Here is a 14,288-nt window from a genome sequence, read left to right as displayed (position 1 = left end):
ATGCTCCTTAAATAGACATTAAAAGGTTGAGTGCCTATTAAAGTATATTGTGTTGGTTCAGTCTCTGTCACATTAGTGATTGGTCTTTTTTATACTTCATTTGGGACAGAGTGCCAGGAACTCGTTCTTCTGATTCCAGAATAACACCCTTCACATCTACAGCTTAAACAGAGGCAGCTGCTTTCCTCTCCCCTGCAGTGAGGATGCCAGGGCATCCATAAGGGTAACTGTGAGCAGTAACACCTCGTAACTCCAGCACGGCAAGGCTTTGGCAACCTGTATGACCAGCCACACTCCAGTGTCCTTGGGAGATTTCATTGTCTCAAACCTAGCTGCACTCGCAAGTTCCTTGGGGGAGCTTTCCATAATGTTGATACCTAAGTCTCTCTTGATGAGTTAATTTCATTGGCATGGATGTAGTATGCACATCAGAGTCCTTTGAAAGCCCCAACCAGCAATGCTCAGCCAGCCTGGAGTTGCACATTTGGTGTCTTCCGAGGGAAGCTCCCATTTACAAACTCCTAACCTCCAAGGTCATTGTGCTAGGGTTTCTCAGAGAAAAACATGGATTTCGGAGCTTCTTTGTACCCTACATAGCTTAGTCCAGTCAGCAACTGAATTGGTCCAACCCATTTTCCATCTTCTCCTGTCCTCTTCTTTCTGCTCTCTTCTTGGACCTCTTGCCTGTGATTAGCCTGCCTCCTGATGAGTCCTCAACCTCTGCTCTGAGCATGGGTTGCCTCCCTTCCTTGTACTAACTGAAGTCAGGCTTCATTTTAGTCCTCTTGACTGGCAATGCTCTTCTTGTTAAATAGCACACATCATACTTTTCAGGCTAAGGATATGGGGAAGCTGCCATCTTTGCTCTGAAAAATACTGCTTTCATTCCTTCTTGATCTCTTTACTCTGTAGCCAGGCTTTCTTTGAACCAATGGTGATCCTCCTGCTTCAGACTCTAGAAAGCTGGTGTTACAGATGTGGTTTCCCTCATTCAGGATCTGCTTCCTGGCCCATAGTGGTGTGATCAGTCTGTGTCACAACAGGTGGATTCTGAGATAAGAAGGGAGCAGGACAGGAATGACCCATAGTGAAAAGACCTCAGGCAGAGGGTGAGCACTACTCAAAGAGACTCTCAGGAGGTAGCTTCAGTGGGACAGCTAATGTAATGGGACGAGGGAGGCTATATAAACCTCTGTGGGTGGGGACAGTAGGGGCTATGGGGTGAGTTTGCATTATTGGATGGAGCCAGGGGTCTGGGGATGTCTCATTTGCATAGGGAGGAGTTCCATGACCTTATAAGGGAAGAGGAAGTTTAACCTGGCTACCAGGCTACATGGGCTCCTCTGATGGGGCAAAGGTTTACTTGAGCTGGAACACAGGCCTAGGGCAGGGCAATGTGTATGCGTGTGCGTGTGCGTGTGTGTCCTACTCTTGCTGATCTTAGATTGAGAATACTGGGGTTCAGACATGCCTGGACTTCTCTCTTGCTCAAGGCCAGTTCCACTGTTTCTACAGCTGCTTGGCCCCACAGGTAACTATATACCTGGCCTAATACAATTTATTTTTAGTACTAAGGAGTGGACCCAAGGCTTCATGCATGTCAAACAAGACCCTTACTGTTAAGGTACATTCTTTTACCTTTTCTTTGGAAAATATCTGCGTACTTTGAATTGCATTTAACTATCTACTCACCTGCTGGCCTCCCAAGGCCTTGCTGGTTGGCTTCGAAGACTTCTATACTTAACTTAGTGCCTCTGCTGTCTTCAGTACTCTGTGGATGGCTCACACAATGCCCTTGGGTTTCTCCATCACAATTTACCCATTTAGGTCAGTGTCCAGAAATTCCACCCATCATAGCAACCTGACTTTAAATACTCTGCTCTCTGATAGTGGGTGCCTAATCTGCTAGACAGTGGCTCTCAACTTTTAAATCACAACCCTTTTGGCAAACCTCTGTCTCCAAAAATGTTTACATTATGATTCGAAACAGTAGCAAAATTACAGGCATAAAATATCAACAAAAATAATTTTACAGTTGGGGTCACCATAACATGAGGAACTGTATTAAAGGGGGTCTGTCTGATCATTAGGGAGGTTGAGAAGCACTAATCCAGAAAATGTTTTAACATAATTTGTGGGAAGCCACATGTGCCATTGCAGGGTGGTGCTGGCTTCCGCTGGCCACCACCCATACATAGGCAGTAAAGGTTTTTTTTTTTTTTTTGCCAAGATGAGGTTTTGAGAATTAACCAAAATTAACCAATCAGATGAGAGAGAAGTTAACCAATCAGATGAGAGAGAAGTTAACCAATCAGGTGAGAGAGAAGTTAACCAATCAGGTGAGAGAGAAGTTAACCAATCAGATGAGAGACATGCAAATGTGGTGGTAAGCATAACCCATGCATAACCAATCCGGGTGTGAGACACGCCTCTCCTAGGCCAATATAAGCAGCACCCGTTCTGGGCTTGGGGTCTCTTCACCTCTGCAATCAAGCTCTCCCAATAAACGTGTGTGGAAGGATCCTGTTGCAGCATCGTGTCGTCGTTCTTGCTGGCGGCGCGTGCAAGAATAATTAGTGCCACAGCTTTTCAGCATCATCCAGCCCTTCCACACATGAACACTACTATCTAGTCGCTATTCATCTCTTTCTTTCCTCACTCTCCTGGCTGGACCATAATTGCTACTGTTCCCATGTAAACACTTAACCCCCTTAAAACCCATCTCTACTCTAATGGACTAGCAAGACTTCCTTCTTCCCCCCCACCCTTCCTCACCCCTCACCTTTCTAGTCTTAGCTCACTAAGACAGTGTCACAGGAGTTGGTTGGAATTATAGTTTGGTGGCTTTTTTGTTTTGTTTTGTTTTGATAACCACAGGATCAAAATACCCTTCTAAGGTGATCACTTCAGGGGCGTGTGGTCGCCATATGACTTTACAGGTGATGTTCACCTTTTTCATTTGCTTTAGCTAATAATTTTTAGATCTCATCAACTCTGGCATACGATCAGTCCGGAAGTAAGTAGTAATAAGCTCCTCCAAGGAACTTCTTATAGTCCTGTTTCATTTGGGGAAACTGAGGCCCAGAGAGGGTTAAATGATGTTTCTAAGGCCACACACAGGCATATGCTAATGATGTTGGCTTACTGCCATGTAGCTAATATTTGTACAGACAACCTTGTATGACAGATAAACTTGCCTGCCGCGCTGTAGAGAGGAAAACCTCCGGGCAAATGAGAATGTTCTCAATAAGACTCTTAATAATTCCTTCTGGACCCGGTGGGTAGGACAATAACAATTCAAAAGGAGACTCCCCAAGGTGTTCACTTTTGCAGATGAGTCAATCACTGCTGGTTTGTAGAAAACATGTTAGATTTTAGCTCAAGTCCGTGGCTTGGATCTGGTTGGCAGATGTATTTTGTTTGGCCAACACGGTGTTTCAAATCATTTCCTGTTCTGCCTGTCAACTTTCAAAAACAGGAATTTCACATACAGACCTAGATTGGTTGGTTTTCTTGAGCGTTTGAAAGATCTGGTGACATTAGGTTACCATTTGGCTAGTCTCTGGTGATAGTCACGTGGCCTAGGCTCAGTGCTGGTTTGTATGGGTGAGCTGTTCTTTGGTCCCACTCAGTCCCTTGTAGCTGACTTGGTGTGGTTTGGGGCTTTTGTGGTCTGAACCCACACCTGCTGAAAGGTATGAGCTCGGTATTCTCTAGGTCTACCTTACAAGGGGAGTTTGTCTCTTCTGTAGAAATCTTTTTTTTCCGATAACCCATATCAGAGATTTAAGTTGCTGCCTTCTTTCTACCCAAAGTGTGTGCGTGAAGATAGAACACCATGCATCAGGCCCATCAGAGGCAAGATTGGGACATTAAAGACAGCGCAGGGCAGAGATGTCTGAGGAAGGAATTCCAACTCCCGATATTATGTGACTACATTTTCCCAAAGAATTAATAAACTTGATAGCATGATAAATCTACTCATAAAGAAGTAATTGTATCTAATAACTGATTATACGGGGAAGTCCGCATTAAAAACAAACATGTGGACAGCAGAATTTACAGGGATCTGACGTATATGAGCTCCAGGAGGTGGTAGGCAGTGGTTAGAGGTGTGTGTAGGGGGGGGGGGGAGCTCAGGCAGCAGCTATGAACTCAAGCAGCTTGGGTTCTGTTTTAAGTTGAAGAGAACGGCAGAGGAAAGGCGTACTGGAGGGACACGGGGGCAGCATGCCCACTATGGATCATTAGACCACCTTGGTGCTCCGATACCATTTTCTGGTCAAATGGTTGGCTCTCTTGAGGTAAAAGGGAAAGCCAGATCTTATGTAAGGAGATGGCAGCCTATCATCTGAAGCTGTGCCTCAGTACTTTTGTTATGGTGTGTTATATAAGCTGATACCGGATGATGACGGCGATGATGATGATGATGATGACGACGACTACGATGATGGTGGTGATGATGATGATGATGATGAAAATGATGATAGTGATGAACTCTCTAGTTGGTTATCCAGGGTGGTTCTAGTTTGGACTTGGGTCAGAGCATCACTGTACTGCTGAAGATTTTTATGTCAACTTGGCACAAGTTCAAGTCATCTGAGAGGAGGGAACCTCTATGGAGAAAATGCTTCCGTGAAACCAGCCTGTAGGCAATCCTATGGGGCATTTTGAATTAGTGATTGACAGGGGAGGGTCAAGTGCATTGTGGGTGGAGCCACCCTGAGTTGATGATCCTGGGTTCTCTAAGAAAGCAGACTGAGAAAACTGTGAGAAGCAAGGCAGTCAGCCACCTCTCCCTGGCCTCCAGGTTGTTGCCCTGTTTTAGTTCCTGTCCTGACTTCCTCCAGTGTTGGACTACGATGTGGAAATAGAAACCAAATAAACCCTTTCCTCCCCAGCTTTCTTTTTTTCTTCATGGTGCTTCATCACAGCAATAGAAACGAACACAATCGCCTTGGGATAGTCTCTGGTGTTAACTTGGGACTGTGTTACAGAAAGACTAGCTGGTTTGGCAAAAAGGCTCTTTCTGTTTACAGAATGTGAGAATTTTCCCAAGGAAAGAATTTTACCTCTGCAGTCCCTTTTTCTGTCCAAGAAAATTTGGAAGACCATTTAGAAATTAATTTGGGATGTTGTGTTACTGAACCCTGACAGGTAGGGCGTCCCTGACCATCAATCAGGTGGGTTTATTATCCTATCGATGGATGGACGATAGAGACGTTGACTTCCCTGGCTTCAATGATGTTTGAGACAAGATAGGGACAGTGTAGCCACTCCTCAGTCTCTCTGTGTTAATTACCACGCTAAGTGACAGCTTTGTTCACACTTTGCTATTTCTGCTAAAGCAAAAGGAAAAGGACAAATTTGTGCCGTTCTCTGAAGATTTGGAGCAGGAGCCTTGGCTCGTGTCCTTAAACAGATCTCAGGTTGAAATAAGAAGAGGAGAGAGCCACTCCACTTGTACTTGGTGGTAGCTTAATAGAAAAAAAAATTAATGACTTTTCATCTTATTTCAGCTCAGACGCCTACCTGAGGTATGATTTGAAATGAGTTTCCTATTCTTGACTCCCCTTGTCGAAGACCTGGAGATTTATCAATATCTTGCAACAACAAAGAGCATTGCTCAGTGCAATTTGACTCGGGAGCTGCTTTCTTCTCTAAAGAACCGTCACATGTCTTCTTATCGTCTATAGATTTAAGCAGGATTTATACTTCATAAACCCAAGTGTACATCCAAATCCTCTTGTTATTGTAAAGAACAACAAAGCCAGCTCCCAGTAAGCCAGTCTTTTTTGTTATTATTTTTTTTTCTTCTGTAAACCTCTAAAGAAAGATTTGTACTTTCCCAGTTTGTGCTATAAGAACCCCGTTTGGCCATCACCCTGTGAGAAAGTCGCATCAGGTGCCCTGGCTTGTAACTTTCCTAGTGGCCGGAGACTGAGTTTGTCACCGGGGGCCCCTTGTTCAAAGCTGGCAGAGATATACCTTTACGGTTGCCTTTCTGGGAACGCTGGTGTGTGCTGCCGTTACCTAGGCATAGACACTTTTATTATTTCCTTGTGGGATTTATCACCACTCTGTTTACTTCTCAGCCTGCATTTAGTGTTATGTTTAGAATTATGCTCCCCTGGCACTAAGAAATTCCCTCTGCAAAGGTTGTATTTCAGCCAGAGATGGGCAAGGCTGGTCCAGAGCCTACTGTCCAGTCTGGACGTTCCAAGACCTTTCAAGTTAAACCGATTTCTGTTACTCAGAATCAGCTCTAATTTCTATTTTCATTTCAGTCTTCTCACTCGGTGCCTTCCTCCTCTGGCTGCATTTGAACTTGTAAAACATGCAGGACACATGATGCATGGGATGGGCACCACGTGACCATGTGTGCTTTGCACAGCTGCAACCTCACCGAGGAGGATACGTTAGTGTCCTGTGGGGAAGATGGGTTCTATTGGAGGTTAACTTCTGCTTTTTTCTGTTGCTGGTCCTGTCTATTGAGGTCCCTCATTTTAAGGTTGCTGAAAAGGGACTACCTGAAGCAACATGTGTAAATCTTAGGGGATGAGTGATCAGTGTTACTTTGTTTCTGAGCCATAGCCCTTTTCTCTGGGAAGCTTATCAGATTGACTGCATGTTCGAGCATTGTGTATGGACATAGTGCGGCTTATGGCCATTTTGGTGTTACATCCAAAAATAAAAACCCAAAAATGTCCTTTCATGATTTTATTCTTTATCTGGTCAGCAGTTCTACCTTTTAAAGGTGACTGGGTAGAGAAGATTGAAATACTTATTTTGAATGACATACTGGTGAACCACCTTACCTGTGTGACAAAGGATTTCATTTAAAAAAAAAAAGAACTGTATTATACCAAGATCCTTTGATCCTCTTCAAAACACTAAGCTCTAAGTTTAAACTATTTCAAAGGTCTGGTAATTTCTGCTTTTATTCCCATCTCAGATAACAATTCTTCTGCATCCCTTGCACCACTGGAATGTTTCTAATGTTTCTTGTTGTTCCTGCTCCCAGGGAAGGTGAATCCCTTTCATGTTCAGGGTGGACAGTTGCTGATCGCATCAGGAGACCACCCCCTTCAGGTGGATGACAGAAGACAGCACTGGCTTTTATTTAGCTGCTAATGAGTAATTGCTCTGTGGATAGGCTGTAAATGTGGCAGTCACAGCAGGGCTATTGAAAGCAGGCAAATACTTTATCCTTCAGGTCTTAGGATGTTGCTAACACGTTAGGCCAAGGAGAGGCTGGTCTTTGAACTAGCACTTTGTGAGTGGATTTATAATTGAGATCTTATTATATCTGAGACCCAGAAAAGAAGGAATAGGCTTGCATAGCTGGGTACCATTATTATTAAAAAAATAATAATCTGGATAATTTTTTTTTTGTAAATTGACTTGGGAAATCACACTAAGTCCGAAAAGGAAGCCAAAGAAACCCCTTAGAGACAGCAATTGTTACTGTTTTGTACCTCACTTTTCTACGTGTCTTTATTGAGACTTGCACAGTCTAGGATTTGAGGAGAATTCTAAAGCATGCAACCCTGTAAGAGCAACTGTTTTTCTAGAACAAGAATGAGAAACATTCTTCATTCATTCATTCTCCCTATAAAACCAACTCTTGCTGGATACGTAGATGGTTGGGTACATGGGTGAATGAATGAATGAATGAATGAATGGGAAAGAGGATTTATCAGGACTCGCGAAGATAAGCTGGCAGGGTCCATTTGAATTGGTTAGGTTTTGAGAGGAGGACAGGGTTTTGTCTGCTAGCATCTTACTTTGCAAGATCCTCTTTCCCCTTAGTCAGTGTGGCCCTGGTAATTGTTAAATGGGCTGTATCTTCCCTCCTTCCCAGTCTCTCTGAAGCAGGAGTGGCCATGTGAAGGGTCCCCAGGGATTATATTCTTGTATCTCCTTCGAATTCAAGGATTGATTCATAGGTAGATGTATGATTGAAACAGGGTCAATCACAATCCTCATTTCTCCACCAAAGTTGTTAAATACACACCAGAAGAGATAGCTCAGAGGGGCATAGGGCTCCCAAGTCAGCTTGGTGCCCCTTTAGTATGGTTGAGAGCTGGTCTAAGAGGAGAGGCACAGAGACAGAGATGAAGAGAGAACCAACTGTTGGCCTTGCTTGAACCTTTGGATCCATTTGAGATGTTCGGTAGTAAGTTCAAGCTAGTTTGCAGGAAGTACAGCCAGGAGTCCTGGCCTGGTAGCTTATCAAGACCTGTCTCACTCAGCACGCCCTGGCCCCTGGCTTGATCTATCCTCTCACGTTCCTAGCTTTTTCCTTAACTTTTTCAGCTTCCAGTTCTGCATTTTGTGGAAAGGGTCAGCCTCTTCCTGGAAAAGAAGGAACCCAGTGTACCCTTTGGGTGATTGCCACAAGGGTGGAGCCTATGACTTCCTTCGTTTTTTTGATGGGGTCAGATGGGTGAGGCAAGGGCCCATTTTGATTGATATGCCTATAAAATGGAATTCTGGGACTGACCTCCACTCAACTCAAGCAACACAAAGATAATTGACCTTTGGAAACTGCCTTTGGCAGTCATTTTATTATTTTTATAGGAAAGTCCTGCAAACCAATTACATCTCACAATGGGCCTTTTATGGTGCTATTAGTTTAATGCAGCTTTCAAAGAAATTAGCCCTCAGGGAACCTGAAATTCTAGGGGAAAAAAAAAAGCCCTCCATGGACTTATTTGACTTTTGGCTTAGTAAGAAAGATGTATTGGCCATCCAGCACCCCTATAGTCACTCCGGGCATTCCAGTCTTCCAACCAAGACACCAAAATCTCATTTGGGACCCTTGGTGTCTGGACCAAGCAAAAGGAAAAAAAATAAATTCAGAAAAGAAAGAGCTGTCTCTTTAAGGAATTCAGTCTACAAATCAAAAAGGGTTTATTCCCTCCTTAGTCTGAGACTGAAGAAGAATGGGAGAGAGAAAATTGAAATAGCACTTCCATTTGAAAGTTCCAGCTTTCTCGAATGTGAGATTGCACGTGTCTGCCTCAGAGCCTCTGATTGGCCTCACCATCTCGCACCCTGGCTGGCTGCAATTATTTTCAGAGTAATGGCTCTGGGGCCCTACTAGCAGGGTCAGGCTTCGAGTTTGGGTTGGAAGGGTAGAAGGTAGCATCTCGGCAGACACCACGCCCTCCGCCAGGGGCCAAGTGCAAGGGCATTGTATGTAGTGGGCTGAGAAGCTAAGAGACATCATAGAGACAAGGGACAGATTCTACAAGGACTCTGCCATTCTCTGGGGTCCTGTCCTCAGCTCAGTGTCCAGCTCTGCTAGTAGTCATGTCAGTGAGGGACAGAGTCTAAATAACTTGCTTTTAACCCTGCAGGTCTGTCCGTCTTTGGGCCATGAGGTCATCAATGGGATGCACCTATGAACTCACTGGCTGTCCAGCTTGTAGCTTTGAGGCTTTAATATGTTGGTATCCCTGTCCCCCCTCTCCTCTTCACCCCCAGTTCTCAGCCATCCAGGGCCGGTTTTCTCTGTCTCTTGCATTTTTCAGTTCCCAGGCACAAACCAGAGCTCTGTCTGCAGGCTCCCTAGCTCGACTGCCTGAGCGGTTCACCTGGCTATAGGGAGATTTTGCTTAACACGAACAGGCAGCAAAGCTGAAATGCTGGCGGGCATGGTACATCCATTAAGACTTGGCTACCAATGGAAATGGAGTGATGGTTACTTACCCTAGCCCAGGCCCCGGGGAGTCAGTTCCAATGTGTAATCTGTAGCCTCCCAGGGTTAGCAGTATAGTGGAGTCCCAATTGCCCTATGGCATAGACTCCTCATCAATGAGTCCTGTGTTTGCAGCTCTCCCTTCTTTGGCTCAGTTCTGCACTTCCCTGATGCAGCTTCCCAGACCTCCCTGATCCCCAGTTTTCCTGCCTATCACAACCTTGGGGCACCCATTCCAAGCCAGCCTTACTGTTTTACTCCCCTATCTGGTGATCAAGGTGGCATGTCTTACATCACCACGAGCTTTTTCCTCTTTCATCCTCATCTTGAATTTGTATGGTTTGTTAGGCCCTGTCCTGGTTGTTTGCTTGTTTGGTTGTTTTATTATTATTTTTAACCTAACACAAGCTAGAGTCTTCTGAGAAGAGGGAACTTCTACTAAGAAAGTGTTCCTAACAGGTTGGCCTGTAGCCAAGTAGGAGGATGAGAGAGAGACAGAGACAGAGACAGAGAGAGATACACAGAGACACAGAGAGTGAGACAGACAGACAGACAGACACACACACACACAGGAGTAGTACTCAGACTTGATGTGTTCTCATGTCCAGGAATGGATGGGTGTTGGTTTCTCCACACACTGGGGCTGTCTGAATTCATCCCTTTGAATTCTACATGTGGGACTTGGGAGGCCCAAACAGATCGATCAGCTTTATGGGAAGGCAGGGCTGGGCTTCCTTACAGCAGTATCTTCTTGCAAAGCATTGAGCTCTGGCTGCAACTGCAGCCTGTGTGGCATGGGGCAAGTTGTTTAATCTTCCTCTACAGCTCAGCATCCTCGTCTGAGAAACAAGGCTCGCGGTGATAGCGTCGTTATGAGGAGTAAATAAGAAAATGTGATGGAGCGCTTAGCAGAATGCCTTACAGAGAGTAAGGGCTCGATAAACGCTGGTTATTATTAATGTGACATGCACTGCCAGGCGTTGTTCATTATCTTTTGATATTTCATCTCCCTGTGGGCAGTCGGAGAGCATCCCTCTTCCTTTCCAAATCTGTGGTTGCTACAGATAGTGTGAAGAGGGTCGATCTTCAGAGAGGTCAGGCAGGTTAACATCTTGGCTGTCTGATCCTTGCACTCTCCTCCTGACCTTTCCAGCACATAGCACTTCCCTACCCTGCCCAATTCCAGGTGCAGAGAAGCCACACAGTGCCGGAGGGCAGGTACAATTCTCCTCCATGCTGCTGGGCCATCCGAGGGTCAGGAGAGCCGTGAAGAGACACATCTAATTATGGCCAGGAATTCAGTTCCATCCCCACATCCCCAAGGGATGTGGACTCCTTAGGATTAAGCCATTTTGCTGGCAGTATCTCTTCCTCATGCTTAAAGCCCCAAGACAGCACAGGGACTGATCCCCCGAGGAAGGCAGGTGTAGCAGTGGGCACATTCCATGCTCTGGGGGTGTGAAAGTATTCAAGCTGAACAAGTCACTTAAACAACAGCACTATCTGCTGCTTCCCCTTCAGTGTTCCAGACAGATAAAGATAAAATAGCCAAGGTAATTGTGGAGATGGAGTGTCGCCGGCAAATGATCTGAGCACAAAGACCATTTCCAGAGACAGATGGAGTGGAGGCTCGGGTAATTTTTCTCAAATCATGTTTAAAGTGGCACAGTCTGAAAACCAATTCAGCAGGAGCGCTGCTCTGAGGGCCCTGGTCTAGCTGAACTTAGAAAATATTAAAGCCCAGAGGAGCTTACCAGTGACAAAGAGAGGGAACACTTGCCCGTCAGAGCTGGCGTTCAAGTGGCTCGGTTGGGGGAACTGGCCCATCACGCCTTGAGGAGGTCAATATACACTGACTGGGGACGTCTTACTGGTGTGCAGTTTGTGGTAAGAGGCTGCTGAAGCGTAATCCCAGGGCTGAGGGCAGGAGTTCACGTTGTGGGTGGGCTCACACCAGTCAACTCCCACCCCATGCTTTTTCCTCTGGCACTCCCACCCCAGCCCCTACCATGCTACTTCATCGGGCATTGCTCTGGGGCTTCTAGGCAATGGATTCCAGGAGCCTGGCCCTTTGGAGCCTAAATGAGCTGCCAGCATCCTCAGGCATGGTGCCAGGGAGAAAGCAGGTAGGGATTTTCCTCAACTCGATCTCAACCTGCTAATGAAGGAAGTAATGGGCTCTGGAGGTAAAATGACAACATCTTACAGAACACTTTGCAGCAATTGAGAACCGTGCTGTAGAAAAAATGATAATAACTTGGGGGAGGGGTCACACTACACAGCCAAGAGAAAAGCAGACTACAGAGCAGCATGCCGGAGTGTCTAGGGCTTGCTGGAAATCATACAAACACACACACACACACACATGAGCATGCACACACACATGTACACATGCAAGCATGCAGACACATGCACTTGCACACGCATACATGTATGCATGCATGCACACACAAATGCACACACACATACATACATACATACACATACACACATGTATACATGCAAGCACACACAGAGACATACACACATGCACATACACAGACATGCATACACACATGCATACACATGTACACATGTATATATGCATACACATACATGTACACATACATGCACAACAAATACATAGGCACACATGTATGCACACACATGCATATTCACTCAAGTAAGGGAAGAATGACCAAAAGCTAAATTATAACTTTATTGGTCCTGTGCATCACATAAATGATTATTCCCATCTTACAAATGAGGAAGTTGGAATTCACAGCAAACCAGGGACTTGTGTGACCCGACACTGACCTAGGGCTAGAACCCAAATCTTAAGTGTTTTGTTTTGTGCTGTGAATGAGGGATATTGAGTTAGACTAACCAACAGATCTACCACCTTGTGCTTGAGGTCTTAACCCGTGTCCCTTCCCTCTAGGAACGTGTTCCCTGTCACCCTACCGGAGACCGACTTCCTTTCTCTGCTTCTAGAACTGAGTTCATCCTTCTGGATATCCTAGTGGTTAGCCACTGACTGTTTCCATCTGAACTTAAGCTGGTGAATATTCAATAAAATAAAACATTTGGTTTCTTCAGTTGCCAAGGCTAAAACATGCCAGACAAAGTGGACAGAGGAGACTTATCTCAACACAGAATGGCCCAACAGGCCCGACTGGATAGCCTATGGTCCTTTAGGATTGCACACTTACTGTTCAGTTATTACCACATTCATGTCTGTTCCCTGAGCTGGTTTGTGGAACAGATGATGTCAAAGACAGAGTCCAGTGCCTAGTGTGGCTTCCTAGGCCCCACACAGGGCCTGGCATCTCCTACAGAGTTCTCTCCCAACCTACTTCCTTACTTCCAACTCTCCTGAAGCCCCCAATCATTTAGTTCCTTGGCTATCCTACTGCAACTTGCTGTTGAGAGCCTTTGCAGATCTGCCTGCACCATCTTCTCCACTGCTCCACCATGGCACAGCTGTCCTCATCCTTCATGTCTAATGGTTAATCATTCCCCTTTTGCCGGCAACCCAAGGCTGAGCGTGCTCCCTGTACACTCTCACTGTTCCTGGTACTCCCCCCACCCTTCACCCAGCACGAGTCCCTTATAGCTAGATGGTTAGCCTTCCGGAGCAGAGACTAGCTTTTTTTAAACTCGCTGTTCGACTTCCTTGTGCTAGATCAGTACCTGCATAAAAGAGTCAATGGGCTAAAGTAAGTATACAGGGGATGCATGCTAGGCAACTAGTGTCCATGAACAGACAAAAAGAGACAGTGCCCAGTTGTCACAGTCTCCAGAGCCCCATAAACACCACTTGGTGGGCTAAGGGCAGAAGCTGTGTCTGGTAAGATAGGCCTGTTCCTTGGCCCAAAGCTTTGGAACTGGGGAGAGAGCAAACTACAGTCTTTAGACTCCCTAATAAAGAAGACAGTGATGGCTTGTGCGGAGGGTTGGGGGAGGTCAACTTCCAGTACATGGGTGTCAGACAGGGACAGAGGCTGCCCTCATCACCCTGAGAAACACTGCTGGTATATTTTACATGCATAAATCCTGGGCTCTGCTCACACTAATGAATTCTCCTTCTTAAACACTCTACAAAGGTGGTACAATGGTTATTTCAGAGCTGGGCTCTAAGAGCCCAAACCTTGGGCTAAGGTCAGGGATCAAGTGAGGAGGGTTGGGCAGAAAAAAAAAAGATACAAGCTCATGTCTGAGCTTTGTTAATTATTAGGCATTATTACTATCTATGAAACTAAAGAATGTTCCAGGGGAAAACCACAATCTAGTACTACATTTAGAGGCCCAAACTGCAAATGATTCTAGACTTGGAAGGTCAGGGTTAGGTAGAACAATAAAGACTTGAGGCAGAGTATGCACAAGGCTGGGGACTTCTTCTCAACACTGTCTTGGTTTAGATGCCACAATGCGCGGTCAGCTTTGTAGTATATTTTATTTGTTTATTATTTATTTCATGGGTCTGGGAATCAAGCCTGAGGCTTTAAGAAAGTGCAACATACCACTGATCTCTGCACTCATTTTATTATTCCAAAAAATGGGAATTCACTAAAAGATTTTCATCAGATGAGATCTCCCTTGA

Source organism: Mus caroli, unplaced genomic scaffold (assembly GCF_978045245.1).
Source record: "Mus caroli unplaced genomic scaffold, Mus_caroli_1 scaffold_20, whole genome shotgun sequence".
NCBI lineage: Eukaryota > Metazoa > Chordata > Mammalia > Rodentia > Muridae > Mus > Mus caroli.
The sequence above is the reverse complement of the archived record's forward strand: the minus strand, read 5'-3'. Positions refer to the sequence as shown.